Genomic DNA, 14,029 nt, shown 5'->3' with positions numbered 1-14,029 from the left:
AATTGGCTTTGATCCCCTATGCTCCAGCACCGCTTTTTGATCAGTGGCTTTTCAGTGAGGTAGAAGGAAGTTTTTATCAAAAATATTCCTGTAATTTAGGTGCTGTAATGACCAGCAATCTACAGGCTTTCTGGACTCGGAGAGGTTAGATAACCACCTTTTTGTTCAGGTCCTCATTCTCTATATCATTTTCATTCTAAGCATCTAAGACAGAATGTCCCAGAAATCTATGGATTGATTTCTATTTGAGCTGATTTAAACAATGCTAAGTGCTACAAATGTGTCTATTACTATCTTTAAACATCTCCATAATGAGCAGGAGTATATCAGTGATTTACACCTCTTCTGTTACCTTCATCCACACTAAAAAAGGACTCCAAAATCATCTCCATCTCTTGTCAAAAGTGTTTTGTTTTCACATGTTCCATAAAAAATTTGTTGATTATTTGTAAAATGCAAATGAACTGTGGCCAGGTAGATAGATTTATCTTACCATAATATTATGACAATTTACTTAATCATTTTATTGTGTGAACTGTGAAGATTGCTGCTGCTGTGGAAACATAGCAGAAAGCTTCAAGAATGCACAAAGGCAGTCAGCACTTGTGGAAGGTAAAGATGTGATGCTTTGTATTGCTGCTGTAGTCTTAAGGGGGGAAAAAAGGGATAATCTAAAAAAATCCCCCAAAGACTCATTAAGAAGGATTTTATTTGCACATTAGTGTATTGTGCTAAATTTACTTACTAATTTTGATGTCAGCAGTGACCAGTACTAATGAAAAGCTTATGCAACACCAGCAAATTTAGTGAAATAAAAATACAAATAAAACCCCACATTTTAAGGAGTTAGATTACACCAAACTATAATTAGTAATTCAGGATTACACAAGACTATAATTAACAGTTCAGTGTTACAAACACTATCAAAAGGCAACTGATGACACATTTGCAGTATACACAAACACCATTGCTAGCAAAGTTTTGATACCATATGTTTTTTTTTCCTTTTTCTAGTAGTTCAAATGGCTTAGGTAAACTGATGTCAGTAGGGAAATCTAGCTAGGTTAATGCTATCTACTCTGTTCCAGTTCAAGACAGGTTTAACATGCTGTTTAAATTCACCCCTATCTAAAAATAAATTTCCTAAACATATGCTTGACAGTAGCATGTGCTAAGACCCCATTTCTTACAGCAGCACACACATGAATATTTTCCTGACTTAGAGCCACAAGGCTCTAACCAAGGCAAATAAGAATTCAGAGTCACCTCACTAACAGGAATCTTGTAATGTAAACCACACTTCTCTCCAAAACAAATCCAATCAAAGGAGGCCAGTTTTATTCACGTGGAGTCAGGCCTTATGGAGACACAATTGTGAAGATTCAGAGCTGATCTGGTTCTATAAAATTGTGAATTCTCCGCCTTTCATGGATGTTCTAATTGTATTTTAGAAAGATGGCAAGGGATACCAGTCTTAACTGGAAGTTATTAATTATGTAAGCTGAACAACAAATTAGATGCATAAAAGGAGCTAATTAAAGACAGCTGGAGGCCAATGGCAGGATTACCTAATGTAGTAGACTGCGCAAACCCCAAATTCAAATAAATACTCCACAGGGAAATGCTAACCCTGATACCTTTCTAGATTCTGCTGTAGGCTTTCAATACAGCTGACCAATTCATAGCACCATTTACCTGATAGAAGTGGCAGGGCATGTAGACCTACTTAGCAAAGTAACTTAGAAAGATAAAAAACCTCAGTGCTTAACAGGGACCAGCCTTGCTGCAGGAGGACTCACCCATGAAGACTCACCTGACTCAAATCTGTCTCCATGAAGACCCAAACCTGTCTCCACCTCCTTTCCATTTCTCTTTGCTCAGGGTGAGCTGGTTGGAGAGCATAGGCTCAAATATCACCATTATCAGTAAGGTCCATTTTTATCTGTGGGATTGGATCAGGAAAGAGGAATACCTGTGTCAGATGGATCCCATGAGACTGCAGTGGAAGCTTTCAGAGGATCATGCTGTTACAGTGCTGGCCTCACTGATTTACTGCCTCAGCTTGTACAGTACAAGTCTCTGATCCTAATTTGCAATGCAGCATTTGTATGTGTGTGTTGCTGCATCATGCTGCAGCTTTTGTGCTTCCTGTTTTTCCACCACTTCTGGCTCAGAGATGACCCCATTCTGGTGAGCAATGACACAGCTTCAGCCAATCATCCCTGTGCCCATTGAGTTGTAGCTGCCTGATACAGGTGGGGAAAGAGACATCAGAGATTCCCAGATTGGGAAACCTCCATAGGTCACCGTGCTAGAACAGCAGGTCCCCTCAGCAAATCTAAATGAACTCTCTGCTGCCTTCTCTAAGACACTTTCCTGAGTGTTGGATTTCTAGGTTTACCATTCATGCACCCCGTGGTTTGTGGCAAATGGAAGTTTACCCAAGACCAGTTTGTTGAGGCTCCTTTTTCAGCACCATGGAAGTTTTGGGTAAGAGCAGAACTCACCTGTGTGGCAGGCAGAGCTTCCCTTGCACCTCCTTCTGGGATCTAACAAGGTTCTTTGGGAATGCACTTTGCCATCCTCCCATTCATTCTTCACCCCCTGCTGCTGCAGCTGCAAGGTGCATTTCTTTGACTGTGTCACCATAACATGATGTTATGTTTTTAAAGCATGCTGGTGGGTTTTCACTGCCATCCAGTAGACGAAGGAGGCATCCTATACACTCACACCCCTACCCACAGAAAAGAAAGGAGAAAACCCCATCAGTGACTTCAGTAACATCAGGCACTTCATGTACAGGCACATCTTGGTGTGGTGCTGTGCCTGAGGATAGATGGAGTGTACAGCTTTTCACACCTGAGGAAGCTATATGCTCCTCCCTTGGTTTGGGGAAAGGGAGCACTCTTGATACACCATTTTAAATTTTTGTTCTCTCTCTGTTAGCCTGCAGCATTCCCAGAAAGACTTCGCACTGTAACAGAGCTCAGATAGATCACTGGTCCTATCTCTGTCTGTGTTCTTTGAACATGAGCTATCATCTCTGGTTTGCAATTAAGATGCTGTAGTGGGACTAACAGCAGGAGCTTCTGGTACACTGAGCTACTGAAGCTTTTGCCAGCTCGAAGAATTCAAAGGTGAAGTCATACAGCAAAGCAACTGGAAAAAAAACACTCACAAAAATCTCTTTCAACAGTCATGTGTTACAAAAACTAAGTAAAGCTGAAAGAAGAAATTACATACTGGAAGTATATTTAACTTGCTGTTTATATGGAAACATATTGTCTATGTTTATGTACATATTTATATGTTTATTCTGCTATATGCAGTAGATAAATTGTTAACTGGAAAGGATTTTAAATGTATTAATGACACTGCTTTGATCTGTTCTTTTCCCTTTTCTCTAAACCTTCTGGTATTTGATGGTGGGAATACAGGAGTAACTTGTGACTTGCCTGCAGCTAAATTACCTATCAAAATTTTTTGCACAAACACATTGGTGGTTGGGGTATCTGGGTGCAGGGAGAAACACTCATTGCCATTGTAAAGTCTGAGCACTATTCTCTGTGCTAAAAGAATAGATTCATGGATCAAGAAGAGTTTCACTCATATCAAGAACTTAAAAGAGGCAAATGTATTGCTATTCTTTGAATATACCAACGCACCTTCCCTCACTGTGTCCTTTAATGTTTGAGACTCTGCGTGGTGGCTTTAGATTACTTTTGAAATGCAATTTTCACATTCTTGTTTGCTTTTACTGATATCTTAATACAATATAAAGCGCTTGCCAGAAACAATCCTTCTCTGTTAGACAAAGGCACCAAAGTAAACATTCCTTGATTTGTGCTTGGCAGCTGTTGAAGTAAACCCATGTCAATAGGAAACTTCTTTTACTACAGTTTTACTGAAAGAATTGGTTATTAAATGAATCCTAGGTGATTGAGAGGCATGCAATTCCTACAGTGTATTTTTTATAGTAGATTTTTCCCTTTATGCTTTTAGCTTCACCTTGGATTTTTCTTTTACCATAACAAGTATAGAATTTTTCAATCATTCACAGACAATCATGGTGGGAGCAATGGGTAGTCCTGCATCTACCTTCAAGTATAAAAAGTGCTTTGATCAGGGGAACCACAGAGAGTTGCAGAGAGCTGATCAGTCACTAATTCCCTGCTCCTACCCACTCCTTTTTGAAAAATATAAACATATCTGTCTTTTCCCTTCTTCCTGATATTTCTTCTATCCTTCCTGAATTTTTAAAGAGGACTACTGATAGGTCTGAGATATCTTTAACAGGATCTTTAGCCTAGGAAAAACTCATCTGACATGCCTGACTGGAGAGCCTCCAAGCTAACCAGTGACAGTCTCACTTTTTCTTGCCCAGTTTTACCTGTCACTAGCATTAATTTTACAAGCCATTTGCTCAGAGACAAATTTTCCTTAAGGAAGACTGATGCATAAAGAGTCTTTCCAGAAGGCTTTTCAGTTCAGGATGGGGCTTGAGTCTTCATTAGCCTCCATCTCCTGGTTTCACCTCCCCACCACACAGCTGTCCCTACTCATTACACGTCACTGTCCCCTCCGGGGCCCCCGCTCCTGCTCCCCATTTCCCTTTGCTTCCCTACGGATGCTGCCGTACTCTTTCCAAGTACCAAAGCGCTGGAACAGCAGCACCCACATTACCCTGTTTATTCTGTCTGGGTTTAGAAACCACCACTGACCAACATGAAAGGAGGTCTGAGAGAGTTTTGTAGTCTTGTAGTCTGAAGGTGCACTCACAAGCAAGAGTAGCATGTGTGGCACAGGCTGCTGGGACAGCCATCTGCAGAGATGACATGGGACATTTACCTTACTCTTCTCACTTTATGATGTCCAGAAACCTGACGTCTCCATATATGTCAAAATTGCTTTTTTTTTTTCTCTTGAAGAATAATTATTCCCATTTCAGATAAATTTGCTCCAATCCAATACAACCTTAAAGACACCAAGCAACGAGGCAGGTAGGGGCAGCAGAGAGACAGACAAGGAGGGTTATGGTGCTGGCATCTGGAAAAGGAGGGGCTGTGTTCCAGGATTCATATATCTGCAAGCTTAGAGGCTCATGAGATCTGGATATCAGAAAGCTGATCAGTTCTGGGCCATCCCTCAGCTTAACAGAGAAAAAGGAAGCGAAGCACAGCAGGGAAGGTTTTGCAATTTAAAAAATAAAGAAGCACTGCATGAGTTTTATATCTAGCCACCACTAAACCAAAGTCTCATCCATTCAAAATGAAAATTACACCCGTGGCCACATACTGGGTGATGTGAATAAATCTTCCTATTCTACCCACTTCTACAAGGTCACATACCGCGCCCCTGTGAGCTGCACTCCTTTACGGTCTAGCTGCACCTGAAGCCAGCAGAGTTACACAACACACTTAGTCCTTGCAGTCCTGCTAAAAGAAGGAATAATTCATGCTGGGGGAATGTGTGTTCACTGAGCAGCTCCATTTCCCTGTGCACGTGTGTGTGAATCACATCCGTGTCCCTCGCGACCAGGCTCCACCGACACCTCTCTGACAACATGAGGGAAAGCCTGCAGCTGGCAGCCTCCAAAAGCAGCAAACACTGCTGGACTCAGGCTTTAGAGGTGCCTCGACTAAGGGTTTCCAGGCAAGAACATCCTTCTCTAAACCAGGAATCAGCCCCTTTTTAATAACAGTCAGCTGGCAAGGCAAGAAAATGTAGGGCTCCAATGCAAAATACATGCTGCAAACTACTTTCTGGCTGCTACCTGGAATGTTTCCTCATACATGCTGTCATTTTATTTTAAAAATACATGGTTAAGTGATCATCTAGAAATTTGTCTAGCTTTCATTTAGTTTTTTTGCAGTCTTCCTTTGCACAAAAGATTTTACATACTTGTGCAATAAACAAAAATATTCTATTTGTTTAAAACACTGTGAAATACTCACATATACATACATCACATACTCACCTTCAGTCTATTTTTTAAACTGTTCCAATGAATAACAGGGATAAAATCTGAAAGACCTTCAAACCCAGACATTAAGAAACATGCTTATCATGACAAATCTTTACTGAAAAATTAAAGTTTTATTGTGTGAAACAATTGCTTTTACATTAGTACTTCATTATTTCAGATAGGAATGGTTATATTCTTGCCATTTGCTACCATGTCATAGTTTCCGCGTCTGCAAGATTATGGTAGATTTCATCATTCCACTCATGAAATAAACACAAATAAAAAGAAGTTCCCACACTATGACTTTTCCTCATAAACCTGAAAAAGACAGTTATAGATGGCAAAGTTACAGCAGTCAAACTCCTCTTATAAAACTCATGTCACACTTGGTAAGCCTCAATTTGAACTGGAATTTAAAACCTATGGATTTTTGGTGACAAAGTGAAAAGTAAAGTGATATATGATTAAAACTTCCTTTTTTCAGGTTTGTTGGATTGAGAATTTCACTCTACAATGTATCCACAATTCACTGGAGTGCACACAGACATTCTTCACATTCTACCTGTCTTTGTGCATTATTTCTGTAATCTCTTGTAGAAGATCAACAGCTGTTTGCCCTCTCCACCGAAGCCCTACTGTGTGATCAAGTCTTTTTCTCAATTTTCTATTTTTTTTTTAAACCCCTTATCCCTCCCCACATTTTCAGCACCTACTTGTGAAATTTCATCAACTACCTGCAAGATTCATGCAGCCTCACTGACCTGATTTTATTATTGTGTTTAATTACTAAAACAAACAAAAAAAGTCATTAGAGATTTGCAGCTGACCCTGGAAGTGCACTAAAAAGTTTCACCCTCAGAATTTCATTCTTTGGTGAGAAAAAATAAACTGTAACTAGTTTTAATGCAATAATAACATTTCCTTAGATTCATGCAGTTTTTCTAACTAAAAGATGGGACACTGATGTAAAGAGCATCAGCATGAAGACTTCCAGGGGCTGCAAGGAGCCTTCTGTGAGGCCCAGGACAGCCAGATGCTGAAGTCCCAGCTTATATCTGGTAGGGCATCTGAAGGAAGAGACCCCAAACTTTTGCCCTACGTGGCAAAATGAAGAACACAATGTAATGGGCTTACTGTCTAAAAAGCATCATTATTAATAATTTTATCTGAGGCCTCTTCTTGGAATGAAGAAAGAAGGATATGAAAAAGGCCACAGGTTTTAAGGAAATAAAAGATTCAGTAAAAGGTGTTTAAAAGAAAAATGTATAAAAAAAGCTCTGGGCTGTAGTTTGGGATGGCTGCAGCACGTGGGTGAGGTAGGTGCCTCCACTATGGCAGAGAGAGATGATGAGTGGCTGCTCAGTCCAGCAATGGCAAGCCATGTGCTTAATAGACCTAAAATCCATATAGTCTATGCCAAAATTAAATCAAATATTCTCTGGAATCTACTGCCTCCTGCACTCACGTAAATCAATTTAAACAGGCTTATTAGAATGCACAGGATAAATACATGTTAGCGAGTTAATCAATGCACATCCATATAGTATATAAACCAACAATAATCAAATGTAACACCTCATATTGGTGCTGTCAGGGCCAATAAAAATGACAAAGTGCTTTCCATGGCTGTAGGAGTACAGGTGTATTATGTGGTCACATGGCTTATCAACAAATGGCACTAATTAGAATCTATTTCTAAATGCTTCATCCCATCTCAAAGTAAAAAAGAAGAAACAGTAGAAAAGGTGCAGGCAAGTGCAGTGGCTGGTGATGGGCATGGAAAGCCTGCTGCCTAAGGAGAGATCAAATAGACTAGGATGTTCAGCTTGGACAAAAGGCAGCTGAGGAGAAGAATGAGGGATAAAACCATGACGTTAACACCTCCAAGGATAAATGAAGTTCTGAGGGGTGAAGAAAAAGCAATGTGCCATCATACCTCAGAGCTGTTTTCCTTATTGGAATAAGTAGGGCAGATGTAACAAGTATCTCAGGGGTTTTTAAGACAAGCAGACCTTTTCCACCAAGTGTAGAATTAAATTGTGGGACTCTATGCTGTGGGAATTTATTGGTACCAAGACTGTAAGTGGGTTAAACAAAACATTTAAAGGAATCCAAAGAAGTCCATAGGAAAGGATCAAACCCACAGACAGAACCTCTACCTCAAGAGATCTCCAAAGTGTGGATTGTCGTATATTAGGAGGTATATGAGGAGCTCTACATCCATGTGGGCTGTTCATATAGCTTTTTTATGTGCATCCACTACAGCTCTGAGGTTAGAGAGGCTCAACAGACCTCCCGCCTGGCCCAGGGTCAACATAAAGCATAGCATCACATTTTTAAAGTACCTTTTGATTGAAAAATCACATAAAATCTAGCTGCCCACCTAGGATTTCCTTAGTCACACTGCTCCTTCTTGTCCTTTGAGTGAGGCAAAGGATTATCTAATATGTTGTAATTAAATCAGAAATGCAGTTACTGTTGTCAAGACATGAGTCATTTTTCATGCACAGATCAGATTCCAGTGACACAGTTGCGAAGGCATCTTTTCAAACTCTATAACGCTGGAATAATTTTTTCTTCTGAGCTAAGCTGTCAGCAAAAACTGCTTAGCAGTGAGTGGCAATCAATCCAGCCTTGTCTCTCAACAAGTTAAAGAGTTTTGACATAGTGTGGTTCTCATCTAGAGGTTTGCTTATGAAAAGAAAATTCAAATGCTTTTTGAAAGTGTACTTTTAATAAAATCATCCACTTTTAGAAAGAAAAGCTCTATCCAAAGAAGTAGGGTGTTTGCCTCAGCACCTCTTGAAATTTCAGTAATATTGCCGTGCATGCACTTGGGAAGATGCACTTCTTCAGTTTCACTTGACATTCTTGACATTTTTCACTCCCTAATCCAGAAAGCAGTGCCAGCCGGGACCTGCCAGGAAATATACCCGCTGGTACACGGTACACCATCTCAGTGAAGTATTAGCTGTTCAGATCCTGGTTGCTTATCTCTTTTGTTACTTGAACAACAAGGATTATGAATTATTCAGCTACAGTATGAAATTATACATTTCCCAGATTTCATAAAAGTTAAAATAGTGGGCACAGAAGAAAGGGACTACATTATGCAGAAGAAAAAAAAAAATGGGATCAGTATGAGGCAAGTATTTCCTAACAAAGAAGCCTATTAAATGGCTGAAAAATCCCTTGTGGGAAGAGGTGGAGGCCTCATCACTTCAGATATTTAAAACCAGACTAGACAAAGCATTCATCTCTACAGGGGCAGAGGAAATGGATAAAATTACTTATTAGACTTCTTCCTATCCATCTCTGATTTCTACAATTTAATACATTTTTTAAAATAAAAACCACATTTGTATAGCAAAAGGCAGAAAAACAAAAAAAACATTTTCTATTTGTAGTGTTGCCCAGCACAATGAAATTTGATTTAAAATTAAATTTATGCTAGCAATTCAGACTGCAAGATGACTTCTCTTTGTTTAAGGTCTAACACTGAAAGCTTTGCTACTGTCACATGTGTCTCTAAAAAGATGATTTACTGTCCCCAGACTGGGGATTTATACTTTGTGCCAGAATTCTTTGTGAACTATGATGGTTCAAATTTGACAGAGGTGGATAATGCAAAAGGAAGAATGGTGCTTTACAGAAAAGTAAACAGGGTCTGTGCCCAAGGTCTGGCAGACTTATCAACTCCTTTGGGAGTCCCCAGTGCTAAATATTTACTGATGTCACTCAAAGGATAACATCTAGTCTGCTAGTATGAAAGTAAAAAGACTCTCAGTCTCTTTCTATCACTTTGAATATCTTAAAATTATTTAAAAATTCTGTTCTTCTTCCCCACATTTTTTCTTTTCTTCTCTCTTTTTTTTTTTTTTTTAAATCTTTGAAGGCACTACTCTATTTAAAATGAAGTGCACTGTCTCGCTTTGTAGAAATAAATATGAAGGCATGGAAAAAACCCAACCCTGAGAAACCTCAGGATAGTCAAAATGTTTAAGAGTGTAACACTGTGGATCTTTCACTCTACCCGTAATCCATGGAGGAAGAGGAAATAATGTAAAGATGTAGATCTTTAAATCTAAATCTAAATAGAAAATAAAGATGTAGAACTCCTGTACAAGAAATCAAGATTCACAGCTGAAGTGAATCTGAGCTGTCCCAGAGATAATGCAGGGGTGGGTGTTGAGCCATGGTGGCCCTCAGGCTTGGGACAGCCTCTCAATGATTTTGAATCAGCCAAGACAAGGAAGGATATAGCCACATATTTTCCTTGCTTTGACATCAAACCTGTTTTAACAACATGCTGCTGCTTACCCGCTGCACACTGTTCACTCTCGCATCCTGGCTGCAATTTGCCATATTTTCAGTATTAGCCTTGCTGTGCTGGACTGGGCTGCAAACTCAGTGTAGTAGAAAAGATTGCTTCATTTCAAAATGCTGTTTATCTACAGTCTCATGTAGACTGGTTTCATGAGATGGGGCAGAAAAGTAAGAGGAATGGTGAGTTTAATCTACCAGTAGAACTTGTTAAAATTAAGAAAAACAATAGCCCTGTACCCAGCAACAAGGAACTCCCTCAAAAACAACATCCACCTTCCTGTGAACGTCCTCAGTTCCTCTTCCTCAGGTTGAAGTGTAGCCACCTAGGTGGAAAGCTGTGTTTTCCTGTTCTGTGCTTGTCTATCTGGCTGTGTGCTACTAGACTCCACAGAGAATTCTCTGAGTTGGAAGGGACCCATGAGGATCATAGAGTCCAACTTTTAAGGGAATGGTCCACACAGGGATTGAAGCCATGACCTTGGTGTTATCAGCATCATGCGCTGACCAACTTATCTGTATCCTCAGGTAATCAAGTCTGTTTGGAAGAGTCTATTTTTGGGTACATGGTAAAATACTGGCAACCCTGAAGTTTGCCAATAATGTTATCAGGACAAGGGTTTGCCTATTTTAACTGTTTTATATCAGCATATACACTATTGTGGGCCTGTAATCAATATAGCAGTACCTACCAAAGCTCACAATGCAGCTGTCAAAGCCATCAGCCCTTACTTTGGCCACTCCTGTAGCTTTAAATAGTTAACATAACAGTGGGATTATGCCCAGATCTAAGGATCTGATCAATTAGAATGAAGTTCAATACTTTGCCATTTGGAAAGTAAATGTACTCTAATAACAGTAGTGAATTAATTTAATTACCAAATGAATTTTAAATCCCAGAAGGGCCAGTATGAAAAACATCCAACTGTTTGCAGCAGCTCTACCCCAAAATATTTATTCAAAATACAGCGCCTTTGTCCCAGGCATAGACAAAACCCCCTCTCTGCTTTGCTCAGCTTCTCTGTCAGCCTCACATCCTATATAAGAACCCACAGACTCTGTTAATTGCCCTTTGGGCTCTGGGCTCAAGCCACACCTGCAGAGCTTCATCCCTCACCGAGTCCTGCTCACAGGGTGGTCCAGATCAGCACATCCTTCCTAAGCTGTGCCCAGCAGCTGCTCCTGCATCATCCTGCCCCAGCCCTCAGGGGCTGATATCATGCTGTAAATGAGCAGCTGGTAAGGATACAGTCTGCATCCATAGGATAAGCAGGAATTAAAAACAAAACAAAACAAAAATCTCATTTGGACTAAATTAATCCTGTAGTAATGAATTTCTAGCACTCTGTACTTGGCTGAGTCATGTCTGGGCATAGCAGGAACAAATCCCATCGAAAGGGAATTGCCTTGGTGTGCAGGCAGTATTTTACAACCCCAGGAGCCATTACTTTCCAAGGAGAGAAAAACAGTCAGAGAAAAGGAAGGAAAAGCAAGCAGAGGAGTATGCAAGTCTTGATTTTAGCCCCATTTACATTGATTTTAGCACAGTTATTCCACTGCAGAGGACACAAGAGTTTTCAGTTCAAAGTCTAAAGGATGGTAGAGAATAAAAGTAAGGAAAGCATAATATCTGAAGTTCTTCTAGTCTCAGTCACACAGTAAAAATTCTTTTCCACAAATAATTGAGATTTATCTCCCAGCAATTCTCAATGGCCGTATTGTAAGTCATATAGGTAATTTATGACCCCAAAGCTGCAATAGCATGCTCTGGCTGAGTGGCAGCATAGCTGTACAATCAATAATGCTTTTGCATGCTTGCATCTTTGAGTGGGTTTGTATTGCAGCACAGCCTGAAACAGCAGCATAAATTTAATGGGCTGGCAGTCTGAAAAGTATAGAAGTATAACAACAGGTGTATTAATTTGTGCTGTGATGTGTAACTGATACCACTGTAATTTTGCTACAATTAGGCTCTGTTTTAAAACAGAGTATTTTAAAATACCTGGTGCTGGAGCTAAGATAATCAGCTGAAAATCAAAAGGAAAAGACAACAGGTAGCACTGTAGAGCATGTTGTGCAGAGGTAATTCATATATATAACACACATGCAAAACCTATATCCTCTGTTAGCCCTTTATTAGAGACACTATATTCAGACAAATTGAACAAATCCTAAAACATAGAAACCCCTAACACTACAAATACATCTTTCCAGAAGTTATTAAATTCTATAAAACCACACAGGTTTCTGTTTTTCTTTCTTTTTGACATGATTGTTGTTGGGTACTTAAAATTTTTGAGTTCATAGATGAGTCAAACCTTGACTGGAGATGATTCCTCTTCTAACTACATGTGCTTTACCACAAACATTAAAAACAATTACTTAGGAACAGTATTTGCTAGGATTTCTGAAATATTTTAGGTATAATTATTGTCATTACAGAAAAGTCTGAAACATTTCCTTTAATCATTCAGTACATAGCTCCATAACTCCATACACTTGGAAACTATAATTTCTCTGTAAGTTTTCTTCTTACATATGTGTCTATATGTACATACACACACATATATACACACTATTATAAAATGAGTGTCAAGAAAAGCAGGACCTTTACATTTCCACATTTTCTCTGTTTGCAATAGGAATAAAACTGCAGATACCGCCTGTGCCATCTAGAAAAATTGAACCAGCTTAACTTCAAATCCTCTTGACAGGCTCTGCTTTTCCCACTGTCATTTTTTCATTCTTACCAAAGTCTGTTTGCTCTAAGAGTATATTGTTAGGCCATACATTCAGTTTTCATGCAACAAACCCCTCTCCCTTTTACACTGCCCTGAAATGACTAAATCTTGTGGCAGACCCAAAAACCAGGCTTGCACTGCTCAACTCCATTCTGCTGTGCACAAGAAAACCAGTTTGCAGCTGTGGTGTTGCTAGACCTAGTTATACACATAAACATTAAATACTACTTATTTTTGTGTTTTTCCAGTAGTTCAAAAAGTAGCCTAAACCATGCAACATACAAGAAAGCCTTACAGGGCCTGATTCCATTTGTGGAATGGTAAAGTATCAGTAATTTCTCTGAGCTCCACTAACGGAGACATGCTAATTGCCACATCGAGATTGCTGTCAACTCACAGTGGTGACTGGGGGAGTTCAGAGTAGTAAACATTTTGAAGGACTATGCCTTAAACAGAAACCTTCCCAAAGTCACAGTATCTCCTTACAATGCTCATTCTGTGAACTCAGAACAAAAACAAACAAACAAACAAACAAACAAAACTCCAAACCGAAAAAACCAACCAAACAAAACCCCAGTTAACCCCCAGATGGATTTTTTTTCTCGAATTTATATTAATGATTGAAGATCTGTTTCCAAAAGGTTGGGAAAACAAGTCTGTCTTGAGATCTAAAGTCACATAAGCCAAATTCCCCAGCACAGCTACAGCAGAGTACATGTGCCTGAGGTTGGTCATCCATTAAGAAAGGACTGGTGGCTTGGGAATGTCACTAGTGGTGGTGGAAATGCTGGAGGGGAAGGTAAACATAACAGAGCATAGCTAGAGAAATCTGCAGAGCCCTGAACCCTCAAAGGGAAGCCTAAGGTGCGTACACTGAAGTAAGTGCACCTGGAGAACAGCAAACATGTGGCTGGGTCCCCAGAAGTACTCATTAGCAGGAGTATTTCACAGTGAGCTGCAACTGTATGACAAGAAAAAATGGGATTCTCTTTGGGGAAAG

This window comes from Pseudopodoces humilis, chromosome 1 (assembly GCF_049639895.1).
Source record: "Pseudopodoces humilis isolate 2021_Gansu_Grassland_sample_001 chromosome 1, ASM4963989v1, whole genome shotgun sequence".
Classification (NCBI taxonomy): domain Eukaryota; kingdom Metazoa; phylum Chordata; class Aves; order Passeriformes; family Paridae; genus Pseudopodoces; species Pseudopodoces humilis.
This window is presented reverse-complemented; position numbering follows the sequence as displayed.